The sequence below is a fragment of the Urocitellus parryii genome, chromosome 3 (assembly GCF_045843805.1).
Source record: "Urocitellus parryii isolate mUroPar1 chromosome 3, mUroPar1.hap1, whole genome shotgun sequence".
NCBI classification, from domain to species: domain Eukaryota; kingdom Metazoa; phylum Chordata; class Mammalia; order Rodentia; family Sciuridae; genus Urocitellus; species Urocitellus parryii.
Genome location: NC_135533.1, coordinates 127706080 through 127724231, shown reverse-complemented (window position 1 = coordinate 127724231; position 18152 = coordinate 127706080).

Below are 18152 nucleotides of genomic sequence, written 5' to 3'. Positions count from 1 at the left end.
GAAAAGAAAAAAATGTGAAAGTTTCATGTCAGGGAAAAACAGACAAACAGGCATTGATTTCCGCAAGTGTGAACCACCTCCTTCCACTAGGTATCGTGTGTTGTGTGTGTGTGTGTGTAGTGTGTGTGTGTGTGTGTGTGTAGTGTGTGTGTGTGTGTGTGTGTGTGTGTGTGTCCACCAAGCTCATTTGTCTGCTTCTGAAACTGGAGATAATCCCCCAGGACACACCACCCACACCAGGGTTCCTGATGCCCAGCAGCTACTGCCCATTTGCCTTTGCTTCTGTCTTCTGCTATTAATTGACCATAATATAGAACCAAACCAAAAGATTGAATTATTTATCACTATATTAATAAATAGATTCATATTTCTTGTCCTTAAACACATAAAGAGATGACTCGAATATTTTATATTTGCAAAGATTAAATTAAATTGTGTTTTATTGGTAAGACCTATTATTTTCCTTTCTGGTAGGTAATGATACTGGAAAATAAAGAAAAGACAATAGACTGTGGATGGCCTCACTACACCTTCCATCCAGGTGGTCTCTTCCCAAAATCACAATTGCTGTGACCAGTGACAATTTAGAATAAGAAATAATAAGCTCTAAAAAGTGGCTCTGGATGGTGTGACACCAACTCCAGAGCGGAGATTTTTCTGTTTCCCTGAATTGGATATATAGAGCTTACCGAATATTTATTTGACTTTAGATCAAAGAATGCAATTTTGTTTATTTTGAACCCATTATTGGGGAAAGATGTCACAGTTCCAAGATGAGTTTTACTAGTGAAATTTGTAAGTAATTATTTGTAATGATATGCAAATTACCTTCAGGTAATTCAGTCAAAAGATGGAAGATGGAGTGGCAGCATTAAAACCGCAGGGATGAGCTGCTATGGAACACAAAACACTATTTTAAAAAATAATTTCAATTTGGAAAAATGAATAAGAATTTCTCCTTTTGTTAATGATTTTGAAAAAAATGTTAAATTATGATATGAGCTTAAGGCACATGATCTCCAATGAAAACTTTCTTCTTGGAAATCACCCTAAACTTACTCCCCCAGTTTCTAAATACAACCTTGAAAACATTACAGATTTGAGCAAAAAGAGTCATAAAAGTGTACATGTGATACTGCAGCTGGAACCTGTCTGAAATTGAAATAATTTTGGAATTCAATGGTAAATTAGCTTGGATTTCACACATAAATTGTGGGTCAAGGGCCTAGATGTCGGATGTGTAGCTCTGGGTGATTACTTAGCCTTCATCAGCTTCCATTCTGTCAATTGGGATTGCTTAATACATGTCTTCCTTGGGAGAAGATCATGATTACTAAGTGAAAGTATGATTATATATGGTCTGGCTTTGAATAAGAAACTTAATAAGAAATTAAAATACTAAAGTTGCTATGGTTATTTTCTATGCTGGGAGTGTTTTAGTCAGTTTACCATGCCAGTTACAAAATGCCTGAGATAATCGACTCAAAGAGATGAAAGGTTTGTTTGGTCCTATGGTTTCAATCAATGGTCACCTGGTCCCAGTGCTCCAGGACTGTGATGGGCAAAACCTCAAGGCAGGGAGAGGGGAGCTGAGCAAAGCTGCAGATCTCCTGCAGCTGTCCGAAGAGAGAGAAAGAGGCTGAGGTCCCAATACACCCTTCAATGGCACACCAGTGACCTAACTTCCTCCCAAAAGGCCCCACCTTTTAAAGGTATAGCTCAACCAAGACTTTAATACATGGTATTTGGGGGTCATTTATAGTAAAAATTATAACAAGATTAAAAACATTAATGTTTATATGTTGTAGAAAAACAATTTATATTGTCTACAATTAAAACAAACAATGCAAAGGAGTTTGCAACAGCTCATTGAGAATTAATTGCCTTACCATCTGTCCTCTGCTCTTGTCTTCACGGAGAATCCTTTCTAGATCAGCACAAGTCAATGAGGTATAATTATTGGGTAAACTGTAGAGTTACCCAGCTCATATCCACATATATTTCACCCTTAAAAATATGTATAGAAGCAGATCCTACTCTGAGCTCTGATCTCACTTTATGTTGCTCAATCTAACCCATAAAGATCATTCCATGTCAACATACATAGAGCTGTTTCTATGGCTTTCCTGCCTTTGCTCCTGATGGTTTCCTTTGGAGGAGAGGAATAGAAAGTCATTTCCTCCTTGGGTCTGCAGGTCATTAGCTTCCCTTTCTGACTTTACAGGCAGCGTTCCAGTGCATTGACAGACACAGCGTTTTGGTCTCATGTTATCAGTCAGGTATTGTGATTTGGATATTAGGTGTCTTCCAAATCTTTTGTGTTAACACAGGAAAGTTCCAAGGTGAAATGATTGGACTGTGAGAGTTATAACCTAATCAGTACATTTACATGGACTAACTAGGTGGCAACTGTAGTAGATGGGGCATGGCTGGAGGAGGGAGGTCACTAAGGGCATGCCCTGGGAGGGTCCATCTTTCCTGTGGTTTCTTCCCCTTCTCTCTCTCTCTCTGCTTCCTAAGAGCCACGAGGTGAGTAACTTCACAACCTTTCACCACGATGTTCTGCATCACTCTGGAACCAAAGGTTCAGAGCAGTGGAACCAACTAACTGTGGACTGAATCTATGAAACCTTAAGGCAAAATAAACAATCATTCCTCTATGTAGCTCTTGACAGGTATTTTGGTCACAGCAATGAAAAGGTAACTAACACACTCAGGTAGTCATTGTTTGAAATTATCCTAGCTGGACTTACAGATACCAGGTAAGGCAAGGCCTCCTGCCTTCTGAAATTATGCCAACCTAATGGTGGATATTTTTATTCAAACAACTTTGAAATATGTGTTTAAAACATACCTAACTTCAGGGGTACAGGGAAGGAACATTACCTTCCAGGCTCCATGTACTGGAACTAATGTTTTAATTCATGAAAAGCAGCAGCAGATGGTGAATTTGCTGTAATTAGTAAATTTTCTCAGTAGTTAACCTGCTAATCAAGCAGTTTAGCCTCTGATGCATATTTGAGAGCCACTGAATTATAAACTTGGTGTAGATATTATCATCTTTGCATTCAAACATTGCCATAATATGGGAAATGAGAAACTACCTTAAAGTCAGCTGTCCAGTATGCTCTGAACTTCCTTTTCCCAACCAAGAAAGCCATCACTAGTCCTGATTTTGGACAATAGGGTCTGTGTTTAGATCTTACCAAGCCTAAGTGCCAACCCTTGACACACCATATCATCCTTGCCTTCTATCCTACATGATCATACATGATCATAAAATTTGCATTACCTCTCCTATTCAAAATTTAACAAATACCCTTCATTAGTCAGGGTTAAAACACTGTGTGAGGTAAGAAGATTTTATACTCATCTATTCACCCTATTGATGAGGGAGGGATTCCTATACTAAGGTGATGGAGCCCCGAATTATCCACCTCCTCTAGCCAATCCTACTGGATACTTGACCATGGACATTTGCACAAATTCTATAGCCATTACAAAAATTCAAGTTGTCCCCAATTAAATGTCTACAGAAAGCATGAGTGAACAAATGTGTGAACATTTGGGAGTCATGGGGCCTGCAGCAAGTGGAATGCAGGTACCCTTCCCAAAGATGGGAACATGGAGACCAGTATGTGCCCTTGGTGCCTCTGTCCTTTACTAGAAATGTGAAGCTGGAACTGACATGAAGTTCACACACCTAAGACTCCGTTTCTTAGTTCAGTCATCATGCAATTAAGTAGTCAGAATAGCTGCCTATTTTAATTATGAAGGCTTAAATTTTTAGAAGCAAGAGAGTAGGCATGGAATGTGGCATGTGGGTAGATTCCTATTTAGCACAAGTCAAAGAGTTATAATTATTGTGTAAACTGAAAGCACGTGCCTAGGTTGAAATTCTGAGGGAGCTCTGGGTATTAAGGAATAAAAGAAAAGGTTTTTAAGATCTACAGGAAAATCTCCCTATTAGTAAGAGATATGTATTAACTACCTAGGAATATTGTATTGGAATCTATCTGTGATTTTATGTTGATAGCGTTTGTTTTATTTATGTAGCTGCACTCACATTGGTGACATAAATACTTGCAATGATTATAACTTTTTTTAGAGTTCTTTACCAGTATGAAATGGCCTTCCTTGGCTCTTCTGATTAATTTTGGCTTGAAGTTGGCTTTGTTGGATATGAGAGTAGCTACTCCTGCTTGCTTTTGGTCTCCATTTGCAAGATATATCTTTTTTCCAATCTTTCATCTTCCACATATAAATATCTTTGCCTGAAAGATGAGTCTCTTTTAAATAAAATATGGTTAGGTCCTGACAATCCTCTCTGCCAGTCTACATCTTTTATTTGGAAAGTTAAGACCATTTATATTCAGTGTATTATAGAGCAATTACTATTTTGATTCATTTTTATTTATTTCTAACATTTTATTCAGACTTAGTACTCCTTGGATAAGCTATTTTTCTGGTGAGATTAATTCATTTGCTCTTTTTTGAAGTCTGTTTTCATTTTATGTGCATGAAACACTGTGCTTCTGCACAGCAAAGGAAACCAAAGCGTGAAGGGGAAAGATCTTTGCAGTGGCTCCTCCACAGTGGAGAAATAATCAGAATATATAAAGAACTTTAAAAAATCAACACCAAGGAAACAAATTAACCAAGTAAAAGGACAAAATAATTAAACAGATGCTTCTCAAAAGAAGAAACAAAAATGGCCCACAAATACTTGAAGAAAAATGTACTTGCATTCTTAAAGGTAGATGTAGAAATAAAGATGAATTTAGAACCTTCACGCCACCATCTAAGGAAACTCAGAATTTACTGGGCTTCCTTTCACATGCTCCCATGAGTCCATTTAGCACATGGTACAGAAGTTAAAGCCTTCAGTTCTGGAGTCAACTTCTGGCTTCAAATCCTGGCTCAGTCTCAAATCGCTCATTATCTTACCTTGGCTCCTCAGTTTGCTCAACTGTGAAACAGCATCTTAACAAAAGGCCCATTTCTTAGGACAGTGCTGAAAACTGTGTAGAATTAAGCACCTGAAATTCCTCAGACTGTGCTGATGCATGGTAAGAAATCATAAAAGTTCTTGCGCCTATTATTATGATTACTAATTTAATTTAATGCAGGGAGATAGTAATCAGAGTTCATGACTACTGATGTCTGAATTTCTTCTTGTTTTTGTGGGTTGTTTCTGTAGGATTAACTGTGTATTCAGCAACATATATGACCTCCCAGGACATGATGTCCTCTTACAATACATGAGACAGGGATATAGGACATGCTGTCCCTGTAGACTTCTCACAAGCTTCAACAGCTCTATGAGAAAGCTCCTCAAAAGTTAAAAAGTCAAAACATAAGTAGGAGGAGTTTGAAAATCAACTTTACTTTCTAATTTTGGAAAAGTGCAATAACTACATCTTACTGATCACTCACAAAGTCCTGGACATGGTGTATGTTAGTCTATTAATAAGACTTCAATAAGTTGGGGTGTATCATTTACTCCAAATTGTGCCTAGAAATTTATACCTGTGCCTATATTTTTTCCTATTTATTTATCTACCTATCCATCTTATAGACATCAATCTATCTCTGCATTTATAAGTATGCTGAGTGATGTGTCTAGGGTCAGAAAACCAATAAATGCAGTAGTCAAGATCCCCAAATGATGCTATTGGTTATCTGTTAAAATCTTTAGGTGGATGGAACCCAGTGTGCAGTACCTGGTATTTGCCAACTCTTTTAACCCTGGTGGTGATTCAGATTGTGAAGAATGGATCTGAGAGAGGTCCCACCGCTTGCCAAAACCTGCAGATGTGGCCATGGCCAGGGATGTTTTGAATTCAGGGTCCCCGTATTGATGCCTCTGCTGAGATAATGGCTGTGCCCTTTTGCCTTTGAGGCTTGAGTTAAGCATCCCTGTGCTTTCGTCTGGCAAGTGGGTTTGTTCACAGCTGAGGGTGACCTGCCCAGCCTCCAGCAGGCATCGTTCAACCCTGATCTCACAAATGGGAGTTAGGTGGGAGTGTAAAGGAAGTCTGTCTTTTACCCAATTTCTTTATTCTTTTTCTTTTTCTGTTTTGTTGGCTCCCTCTATACACATAAATGTTATATACAGCCTTAGAAACCCCTCCTGCCACACCCCATGACTAAGTAATCATATATTTAATAAAAAATTTATTTAAGAGAAAATTATCATCAATATTAATGAGACACTTGCACCCCTTTCCCTGTACAGAAAGCAGCCATGGGAAAACATGGTGGACACACCAAAGTGCAAGTTCCAAGTATCCAAACCGGTGGCCAGTCTTCCTTCATGGAAGAGAGGAAGGAAGGAAGGAAGGAAGGAAGGAAGGAAGGAAGGAAGGAAGGAAGGAAGGAAAGGAGGGAGGGAGGAATAAAGAAACAAATTTGCTAATGTTTGGGAATATAAAGATGTTCTAGCACCAAATGAGATTTTTTTTTCTCCTTAATATAATTTGAAGAATTAAAAGATAATTTGACTGGGAAGAACCTTTCTTACTGTGACTCAAAGCCATTTAATATTTGCCATCATTAAAATTCTGCCACACTCAGGAAAACATGGTACCAAATTGTCACTAATCCATTTTTAGTGTTTCTTTGAGAATTAATCCACATAATTACTTACTAGATACTTGAACTTGGACCTTCCTGAAGCTCCGCCTTCTCCCTTAAAGGCTGGGAGTGGAGGAGGGGAGGGTGTTGGGACAGTGGTGGGACATTCAGTCCTACAGGAGGACTGTGTTCAAGAGCCCTGTTATAAATCTGTGCCTGGGGATAATAACAGCATATTTTAATCCGATGACACATACTGAAGTGCTCTCACCATAATATAATGTATATGTTAATGCACAGATAATGCAGAAGTTCATCAGTCATGACTTTGTGTGTGTGTGTGTGTATAAACATTGTGCTCATGATAAATATGATTTTACCTGCCAATTTAAAAATAAAAGTTAAATTTTAAAAGTGGCAAGAAATCCATCATCTAAATAATATTAAAGGCAATGACACAGTGGATGGGAAGTGCTCATCTCCCTGAGCAGGTAAGTGGGCAATAAACATTTGTGTTGAGACCTGGCCTCTTAGTGTTTCTGCTGGGAACTCTCCAGTGGATGGTGACGCCCACTTGTGCAGATGATTTGAGGACCAGATGTCTCAGCACAGCACACACTCTCTAACCCTAGGTACAGCACTGGGAAACGGAGAAGGCTGAGACAGAGCCTCCTGCCGTCTTTAAAGAATGGCAACCTGGAAAAGAAGCCAAGCAAGAAGAAAAGCAAAATTATTTTTGAACATTTCCCCCCAAATAAATGTGTAAACAGAGATCCAAACTGTTATCATAAAGGTCTTGAAATTCATTCAAGCTCTTGATGTGACTCTGGGATGCTGGCTTCTCTAAGCAACCGGGCAGGGCCTTTGGTGTCACTATACCATGGCGTCACTAGAGTCAAGATGGGAAGAACTGGTCACTTTCTGGAAGGAGGCAAAATGTGAATTATAACAAAATAAAAAAGAGCCTCTGCAGGGTCTCAATCTGACGTTTAGTGGCCTCACACATGCTAGGCACTATGTAATATGTAATATGTAATTACATATTATATATTATAAACAAATATATAGATATTTCATATATATATATATATATATATATATATATATATATATATATATAAACTGTTTTTTCATTAAACTGTTTCTCCACGTAGCCTCATATTTTGAATAAGAGACCTATTTCTATGAAGGAAACAAGATGAAAAGTAGTCCAATTGACTAGTATAAATGTCTTTAAATAGTAACCAGAAGAGGTGCTGAGGTTCAGCTCAATGGCAGAGCACATGGTAAGATGTGGGTTCAGTCCCCAGCACCAATGAATAAATAAATTCTGGAAGAATTGATGAGGATTGCACTTCAGTAAAGGGAGCAGGAAAAGATACTGGCATAAAATACAACTAAATGACACCAATGCTTGACGCCAGTTTGGGGTACATGAATCCTTCGTTTAAAAAGAAGGGAAGGTATTTTTTTAAACAGTTAACTCCCAGATATTTTTTCATGAAGAAAAGCAAACTAATCCAAGAAAAACATTGAACTATACAGCTTCACAGATTTGGGTAAGCTTCATGTCCCCAGGGACTTCACCAGAGCAGTAAGGGTCATCTAAGAGGTCTTACGTGTGGAATTGGAAGGAAAGAAACTCTCCCCTCACTTTTGTAAGGGTCCCCCACCTCCCACATCTTCTTTAAGATGGTCATCTCAAAAGTCCTAGCAGGTGAGAGCCTGAGTGCCCAACCCTGCAGCTCCAACAGGGTTTTTAGTGGTCAGGACCTGGGCACTATCACCAGCATCTTCTTGAGCAGAGATCCTGAGGATTTGAATTTTTAAAAAATATTGTTTTAGTTGTAGATGGACACACACCTTTATTTTATTTATTTATATGTTGTGCTGAGAATCAAACCCAGTGCCTCACACGTGCTAGGCAGGCGCTCAACCACTGAGCCCCAGCCCCAGCCCAGGATTTGAATTTTGAAAAGCAAACTTTTTCCAGTCTACATTGTCATATTTTAATATTAACTTAGTAACCTTTTCCCAGGAAAAAACAAATATGCTACTATAATAAATAATATAAACTTTGAATGTAGCAGTATTTCTTTATCTCTGAGAAGCTGTTACTAAGTCCATGATCTATCTACTCCTATGAGTCTTCTCTGCAGCTGAGAATTTTGGAAATGAGTTAACATTACTGGGCTTCAGCCATGGGCCAGACACAGGTGATGGTACACCACTGTTCAAGAATCCTCTGATACAGTATTTTATTAGGCATATTTATATGAAAAATCTGAGGTCAAAAGTGTGAGTTAACTTTTCCAAGATCAAACATCGAGTGGACCATGAAGATAGAGGCTGAGGGGCTCAGGAGTGACCCCTGCCTCACCTCTGTGACAGGCTGGTTTTGAAAATCAGGATGTGGTCCTTCATTCCCAGTGTTGAAGATTAAACACCCGAGAAACACAGAGGCAAAAAGTAAAGAGCAGAAAGTAAAGTTTATTTAAGAAACAGAATAAAGAGAGAGAGAGAGAAAGAGAGACTCCTCGGGAGAGGAGGGGGCCCAGAGCTGGTGCCCCGGGAGGGGGGTGTCCTGCTGCTTTATGGTTTTCTGGTTTCCTTTCTTCTCCTGCCTACCTGACCAAAGGCAGGAAGAGAGCCATTCAGGGGTGGTGGCTTGTGTTGGAAAGCACCCTCCCCCAAGGCTGTTAGCCACCCATGGATGGGGATGGGAAGTGCTATCGATGCATTTTCTTTTCTTTGATAATCAGCCACCTGTCCTTTGCCTGGTCTCAGATTCATGCTCACCTGGAGAGTCACACCTAACTGCTGTTTGGCCACAGTGATCTCCTGATCCCCCATCCTAAGAGCGCTTGGACAGCAGTAGAATCATCAACACCAGAGCCCAGGAAGTCCCTCTTCAGAACTGACCCCTGCATGAGCGCTGCCCATCCTGTGCTCTCTCTATAAACCAGGTTCTCCTCTCCAGTTACCCAGTGGACTAATGATTGGAAAAGCACAAGTGCTCCTCTAACCAAGCCTGAGAGAAGAAAAACAACCTGAAAGGATGGATTTGATCTTGAGCTCGGTGACTGCTCCCACATGTTCACCTGAGAAGCTGGGGAGCCGAATGAAGCTCATCATTAAGTGTATGGTTGACAGATAAAACTGCTAGAAGCAGCAGGAAGCTGAGTGATGCTGAGCTTCTCTGTGAGGACCTCGAGAGGATGGGGCCACCCTTCTGGGGACAGGGCCTTGAGCTGGGGGGAACTGTGCCTGAGTTTACCTGAGTGCCCCAGGGTAGGGATGGAGAGTTGATTTGTGTCAAGTCAGCAGTTCTCACGCTTCCTGGAGAAGAGCCAAGAAGAACCTGGCAGAGGTCTGAGCCAGGCAGAGGTCTGAGTCACAACTGTGGAGAAAAGAGTGAGGTAAAGAGAAAAACACAGCTTGAGAATGTCTGTCTGGCAATGATGTGTCTTACTGTGTTCAAGTGATTTCAGAGAGAGAGAAAGAGAGAGAGAGAGAGAAACACAGATAGAAAGAGACAAGAGGGACTTTGAGAGAAAGAGTATACAAATTATATGTAGCTCTGGCAAATCAGCTGGAAACTCCATTTAGTAAGTGTTGGCCTCCAAAATCAAGAGGGGAATGAGGGACTCAGATGTCCTCTGTTCTTTGTTTGCTGGAGTCCACGAAGACTCTGCATCTGAGCAGCTCTTTAGACTGTATATGGTTCTAGCATCCCAAGATTCATAACTTCTTATAATTTCTCCTTAAATGCAAGCAAACAACTTTCCCTGCCTTCCTTCAAAGAAATGGCCATCTGTGCTCACCCTCATGGGTCTCCTGTAGGATTTACCAGAAACCAGCACACTGCCCTTCAGAGCTGCACCCTCCTATCTCAGTGTGGACCCTGGCAGCAAAGTGTACCATCCATGAGGGGCATATCTCTGCAGGGTTTGGAACCAACAGGGATGTCAGAGCGCCCAGGGGCAGAGCATGTGGAAAGTCAGCCATGCTCTGCCCCCAAGTGTTGGGAATTTCAAAAATAAGCACCTGGTATGAGGAGCTGCCCACAGGAGTTTGGCTGGGCAGAGGCAGGGAAGAGCTCTCCCAAGATGCAAGAGACGGGAAAATAAACGGTCCAAGCTCTCTGCCCTCAAACCAGGTCTTCACATGAGCTGCCTGCAAGGATGGAGAGGGCCATGCACAGGTCGGGCTTTATCATGGAGAGAACAAGGTCCTCAAAACATCATTAGTTCTTGGTCATCTGCTCCTCATTGCGTGGGCCTGACTTCCTTGTGGTGGCAGCTCCATGTGGAGATCCACAGAGCCCATCAGTGGCACTTAGAGGGAGAGGATGGGGGAGTTGGGAGGAGGAGAAGACAGAGACAGAGCCAGGGAGAGAGAAACTCAGATTAAACCTTGCTCTCTCACCATTTTTGCACAGGCCCAGGTCTACACCTCAACACCTGTCCATCTTCATCACAGTCCCCATCACCACGGGCACATCCTTGACTGGAAGGGCCTGGCTCATGAGTCCTTCTCTGCAGGTCTGAGTCCTGGTCACTCAATTCATAGGAGTGTTTCTTCCCCACAATGACAGGAGAGGAAGAAACGCAGCCTGTACAGGAAAAATGATGAAAGATCATCTGCATTCCACCAGCGCCCCGTGCATCTATGTGGCCATTTACATCACGGCTGTAAATAAAGGTTGTAGTCCAGAGGCACAGGGAGGTTCTTGCCTATCCAGGGTCCATCTGAGTACACTCCACACACATTAGGATTCATGATGGTTTCAGGGACTGTCATCCCCAAACAGGGAACTTGGTACTGTATCTAGGACATACAAGTGTGCAATAATTCACACACAGCTCAAGTGAATGAGTGCAGAGACCATGCAATGCCCTTCATCTGCTCTGAGTTCCATAGCCTGAGTCAGCCCCAGGGAGACTAGTGTAAAACAACACACTTCTTCCTGTAAAGGAATGCAAGTGTTTGAGCAGCACCAACCGCAGCCAATCTCAGGAGGCAGACTTTTAACACCTGTTCTCCACATTATTCTTAGAGAAAGATCCGTAAGATGTGAGACGACTTGGTTGGGGTGACCAGTGATGGATTGGAAGGCCATCTTGGCTTTCCCTCCTGCCATTTTTTGCACCTCTCTGATGTTCCTTCTAAATGTCTTAAAAGATAATTTCTATAAAGGGTGAGGGAGAAAGGGTGGGGGAGGATGTCAGTAAGGAGGGAAAAATCTTCTCTCTTCTATTCACAGATTTAAAATGAGCATGTATCCACCATTTCATCTAAATCATCAGCCAGCGAATAAAGTGTCCAGATGCTATGATCAGTTACAGGAAGAATTTAAAGAGGAGCCTAATCAGGAATCAGCTGCACTAAGCTATGCAGTGACAATAGTTCCCCCCTCCCACGACTGTTGTGTGGGGTAGGTAGGAGCAGGCCAACAGACCCCTTAGCACAAGGCCTGGCAGATCATAAGTTACTAACAATATTTATCATTCATGATTTTTTTAAAATTGAAAACTACGAACAAGACTCACCTTAGGTGAAGTTTAAGTTGCCGGAAAATTTGGAGATATAATCCAACATGAAAATGATGGCTTAAGATAGTAATAGTCTCTTTTGGCAGTGTCTAGTCGAGATAAGCTACAGCTGGTCATTTTGGGAGGCTGAGATAAATCCATGTGGCCCCATCATGAAAGAGCTTCTGAGGTGGGGAGGAGAGCCGGGGACGCAGGGGCCATGAGGGGTGGGATGGGACAAGCAGGACTAGGGTAAAGGACTAGTGAAGGTTAACACCAGAAACAAGGCTGAGACAGTTAGCTAGAGGAGAGGACTCCTTGACCCACAGTGTCCTCAGCTCAGTGGACACCTAAGGAACCTTGCAGGAGAAGAGGACACCACATGGAACTTTGTAAGAGAACACTGGCCAGCAGCACTTGCAGTCACCTTGTTAGGCGTGGTGTCTGCGGGTGATCCGTGTGATTTGCTCCTACCCTTGATTCAGTGTCATTATTATTCCAAAGCAGCAGTGCCACCAAATGCTTTCCCCTAGTCGCAGCAATCACACATCTTTGCAGAGTATCATGGAAAACTCTGCAGCCAACCAAGTGTGAAGGAGAGAACCGTTATGTCCACTGATCATTTTCACATGCTGTTTTATTTGATAGAAACCTATTTTCCATGAGTTGCTTAATACTCACTTAATATCATGATATTAAGTGAGTATTAAGCAATACTCACGTGATAAGAAATCACATCATTTAGTGGAAAAGTTGATCTGGTCACACTTTCTGTTTGAAGGTCCTGAAGGGTGAGTTTTGTATGGAGATGTTCTTTCCAAAGTTCAGGTACATCAATTGCCTTCTCACCCCCAGATAATGTGAATTGTTTACTCAGAATCCAGTGGGAAATGTAACTCTGGTTTGACATGAAATCAGGTTTACATACATGCTCAGAAATGTGGCTAAATTGCATATGAAATCCATTCACCAGTGACCTGTGATTAACCACATGGTGTTATATACTTAGATACATGCTAAGAAGGCAGATCCTGTGTGACATACTCTTACCACAGTAAGATGAACATTTTAAAATATTTTATTGAATGACAAATCTGTGCCAGGTGCTTTGCCAACTGGGTAATGAGCATCCTAGGAAAACACCAGCTCTGAATTGGTGTTGGCTTCAGAGGGACACAGTTCACCCAAACGCAGTACAGTCAGAGTTCCAGTGGGGACTTGAGAAGATCGAACATTGCTCAGAGACCAAAACCAGGACATTAGCAGTTGGAAAGTTTCTCCTTGGAAATATGTGCCCAGGCTGCAGCCCAAGGCCAGTTAGAAGGTCAAGCAAAACAGCAGAGGGAAGTCCCCAGGCAGATACATGTAGACAGATCAGGGGCTGCCACTGTCCTCTCTGTCATAACACCAAGGACATCCAGTCTGTTCAGGGTCAACCTTCCAAACTTCTATCTCGGCTTCCCCTGATCCTTGGTCCAGAGTGAGCTGGACCAGGCTGATTTGTATGCAGGAGGCTGAGTTCCAGGAGGGAAAGCTAAAGCATCTGAGACGTTTGAGCTAATGGAGAGCAGTTGCCATGTCCATTCAGAGCTGCCCTGCAGGCCTGGGTCTCTCTGCTCCTCTTAAGCTGCTGAAAGCTGAGCTGGCCACCTGCAGGGCAGAGAAGACATAGGAGGACCTGCTCCCTCCCCACTTCCCAGCAATCCTCAACCAAGGGCTCTTGGAGAATCTAATTTTCCACCTATTTACGGGATGGCCCTGTGGCTGGCTTTGGTCTATAGAATAAAGTGGATATGACAATTGTTCTTTATTAGCTGACTTCTCAGGAAGTCTCCACACTTTTTCTTTCCCTCCTGGAATTCAGCCTCCAGCATAAAAATAAGCCTGGTCTGGCCCACTCTGAACCAAGGATCTGGGGAAGGAGTGCTGACTTCCCAGCTGTCAGACCACATCAGCCAAGCCTGTGAGTGGGCATCAGGCAAGGCTAGAAAAATCTCAAAGCCAATCCCAGCCAAGACCTGCAGAACTGCCCAGTGGACCCACAGTCTGTAAACCATGACAAATTGACTCCTTAAGCCACTGAATTTGGGGCTGTTTGTTACACAGCTTTATTGTGGTGACTGATAACTCATGCAGTCACAATTTCACAATTTTAATCAGCCTTACTGAACATTTGGGTATTGCCTGAACAATTCAGGACAGGGTGCTCATTCTGTGGTCGATTTTCTACCCCATCTTCCTGTGACATTCTCTGTCTTTCCTTCTTGCTATTTCTATTAAAACTTTCTTTCCCACTTCAACCAATAGTAAAGCATATTTGTAATATGTATGCTTGAAAAGTGATGGAGATGCTAAAGTAACAGATGGCAGAAGAGAGCTTAAAATATATAATGCCCTGTGCAGGTGTATTTTTTATATTCAGAGAAGAAAGCACAAAATAATAGTAACACCAGTATTACAGGTCGCATGCTTCACAGATGTGCAAGAGATTGTAGTGCCAACCCAGGAGATGTATCATGTAGTTTCCAAGTGGCCAGTATGCTGATTCAAGAAGCTCATCTGGCTGGCCAAAGGGGGCCCATCCACAGTTGATACAAAACTGTGCTGCAATCCACACTGTTTAAATTAGTGGCAAAGTCTCTCAAGTTGCCTAAACTTTCAAGTGCCAGCTTTGTTCTCCTGTGGTATTTCTAAAGGAATCATGGGTTATTCCGAAGGCCACCACCACTCCTGTGTGATGTTTATCATAATGTGTAGCAAATTATGAGGCTGGACCTTAGCAGTAGACAAAGTTATTATCCAACCAAAGAAAGCACTGGCCCAGACTGAGCAGGAGGGAGCCCACAACTGGTGAGCCCTCCTTTACCAGTGACGCCAGTTCACACAGGTCTCTCTCGGAGCCCCTGCTTGGCTTTGTGTTGATCTTTCAGTTTCAGTCCAAATCTACGCAGAGCAACCCCCTTGGTGTTTAGCAATGGGATGTCCAAATGTCAAACATGCAGTACCCTCCAATCATCTGTTCCAGGCTCGGGTTTTCTTCTAGCCAAATGTAGAATGCCCTCAAGGTCCAGACACAGCTAGAACCTACTTCAATGTAGTCACCGTAGAAAGGCCAAGGACACGGGTGACCTTTCCACCGTCTTCTGTTGGGGACAAGGTGAGCAGCTCACAGAGACCCAAGGGTATCACCGAGTCCCTTCTGTCACTACAGGAGACAGGGCTTAGCTGGGGAAGAAGGTCAGGGTGTGCCTTGGAAGGGTGTATCTTGTCCCTGGCCCCTTCCTCCCTCTCTCTCTGTCCCCTGCTTCCTCTGCCACCCCCTCTACTCTCAGGCGCAGGGCAGTGAAGCTGCCGGCCCTGGGCTGAGAGCTCTGAAACCACAGGCAAACATGAACGTCCCTCTTTTCAGTTGTTCTGGTCAGATAGCTGGTCACTGCAGTGGAAAGCTGACCGACACCCACGGTCGCCCTTCCTGCCTGCACCTCCCTGTGGGTAGCCGTACTTCCCTTCCTCACTCCACCAAGCCTCTGTGTCCACGCAGATGCTGGAGGGAGTGTCCATATGCTCTCTGTCCATCTGGCACGACCAGACAGTGGCTGACGTCTCAGCCTGGGTCCCAGCAAGGAAACCAGGAGAGGGAAGCTGCTTGGCCAGCAGTGGACATGTAGGACATGTGGAGTCAGGACAGAGATGTTGACAGTAAGCCTTGAGGTTTGGGGTTTGGGGACTTTCTTCGCATGGGAGTAGAACACAAATTATCCACAGAAAGAATGGGCAAACGTCCAGAAGAATGGGTCAGTTTCAGAACTTGAAGCATGGTATTTCCAGAGCCCTTATATCTCTTAACTTGGTATTCCACTCTGGTGACTTAAATCTGCACCCATCATACACATGTATGTGGACACCCACACACTTGCTATACAGGCACACGTGTGTGTACGTACACACGTGAATATGCTCTTATGTGTATGCATAAGTTTTCAAGATGGTTTCACGGAGATGCTGCCATAGAGACAGTGCCACACTGTAGGTGCAGGCACACCTGGTGGAGCGGGGTGGGTACAGATGCAGAAAGACACACCCACAGGCATGTGGAGAGGCCTCGATTGCCCCGCGTCCTCAGGTCCCATCCATATGCCTCACACCTACTGGCTGTTTATAAATTCATCAAAAGGGATTCAGCAGATGGACCCTAGACCCCAGGTCGCAGAGCCGCCTGTGCATGCCTGGGAGTGAGCTTGCCACACGGGAGGTGTTCCCCCACGTCCTTCCCCGCTGGTCTGGGGTCTCACGAACCAGGAAACTTATTTGTGTTGGATGAATATTTACAAAAGCTGCTATTTTAATTAAAATATAAAAGCCAGAGACAAATTAATTGGGCTGAGAGCAGAAACACACACACACACACACACGCACACACACACCTGTGTTCTAGAAGATAACCAATGGGGAGCAGAGGTCTCCTTCTTCATAGCCACAGGAAACCCTCCAGCCACTAAAGCCTTAAGGAAGGGGTACATCCCATCCTAGGATGTTCCCATGGGTCCTGCTGGCCCAGGCGAGGTCCAGGACTGGGCCCCAAAGGATATCCTCTGAGGTCCCTGTGAAGCCAACTTCTCTTTCTCCAAATGCCAAAGGCAGACAGGGTGGCAGACAGGGTGCCACCTCTGCTTTTACCCAGCCCCTGAGTCAGCTCCTCATCACTGGACAAAACCCGTGAGACAGGCAACCTAGAGTGGAAGATTTGTTTTCATGGCTGCTGGGGTTTCATGCTCAGCTGGCTTCATTGACTTGAGCCCCAGGTGGGGTAGAAGATGGCATTAGGAAGATGCTACAGAGAATAGGGGGCACCAGAGACTGGAGAGGGTCCAGGGGAGGAGAGACTGGGGCAGTCTGTTGATGGACACAAAGTAACATGGGGACGAGTTCTGGAGCTCTGTCGCACAGTAGGGCAGCTAACAACGCATTGTGTATTTCAGATAGCTAAAGGAGAGGATTTGAAATGTCATCCCAATAGGGAAACACTCCATGTCTAAGGTGGTGGGTGTACCCATCACCTTGATTTGACTTTTGCGTGACATAAATATGTACAGAAACATCCCTCTGTGCCCCTTAGAAATGCACAATTACTGTGTGTAAATGAAATTTTAAAAACTCAGCTTCCAGGGCACATTCCATAGCATGAAGGAAAGGACTGAGCTTGGGAAGGAGAAATATAGACAGGAATGAGTCCTCAGAGGGCCCGTTCAACACCCAACAGTGCTGCCAGGCACCGCGGTGGACTCCTGTAATCCCAGTGGCTGCAGAGGCTGAGGCAGGAGGATCTAAAATTCAAGGCTAGTCTCAACAGCTTAGAGAGGCCCTAAGCAACTTAGAGAGACCCTGTTTCAAAATCAAAAATAAAAAGGGCTGGGGATGAGGCTCAGTGATGGTTACGTGCCCCTGGGTTTAATCCCCAGTAACCAAAACAAACCTAAACAAAACAACAACACAAAACACTAAGGTGACCGGCATGAAGAATGAATTCTGTCCTGTTGATGGACAGCCCACCTTCTATAGGGATGAAGAACAAGTGAGAACAAATCATAGTTTCAATCTGGCTCACTGATCAGATGACCCACTATTCCAGTTTATTTGTGTGGTTGTAGGGTCTATGTTTGCTCTTTCCCTGTTTTCTTGTTGCAGTTATTGAGAGCGACTCCTTTTGATTTCAGTGTGCCCTGATCTGGATCATAAATTATGTGCTCACTCAACTTAAGTGGTGATGGGTTTTCAAAAAGAGGAGAAAGGGAGCTGGCATCATTAGAAGCTGTCCATCATGCTGCCCTGGGCCATATTTTCTGTCACTTTCTAATGATTCTTTAAACTTCAGAGTTTCAGTTACCAGCGCCCATTTCCAACACCTTGGCTAGAGCATTGCCAACTGTCTTTCCTCATTCTAAAAAATGCCCAGGGGAGTTCAGGAGACAGGGCACCCCATTTTTCTCAAATGTCCTCCATCCCCTTTCTACGTTCATAATTTTTGCCCTTCTCCCTGGACTG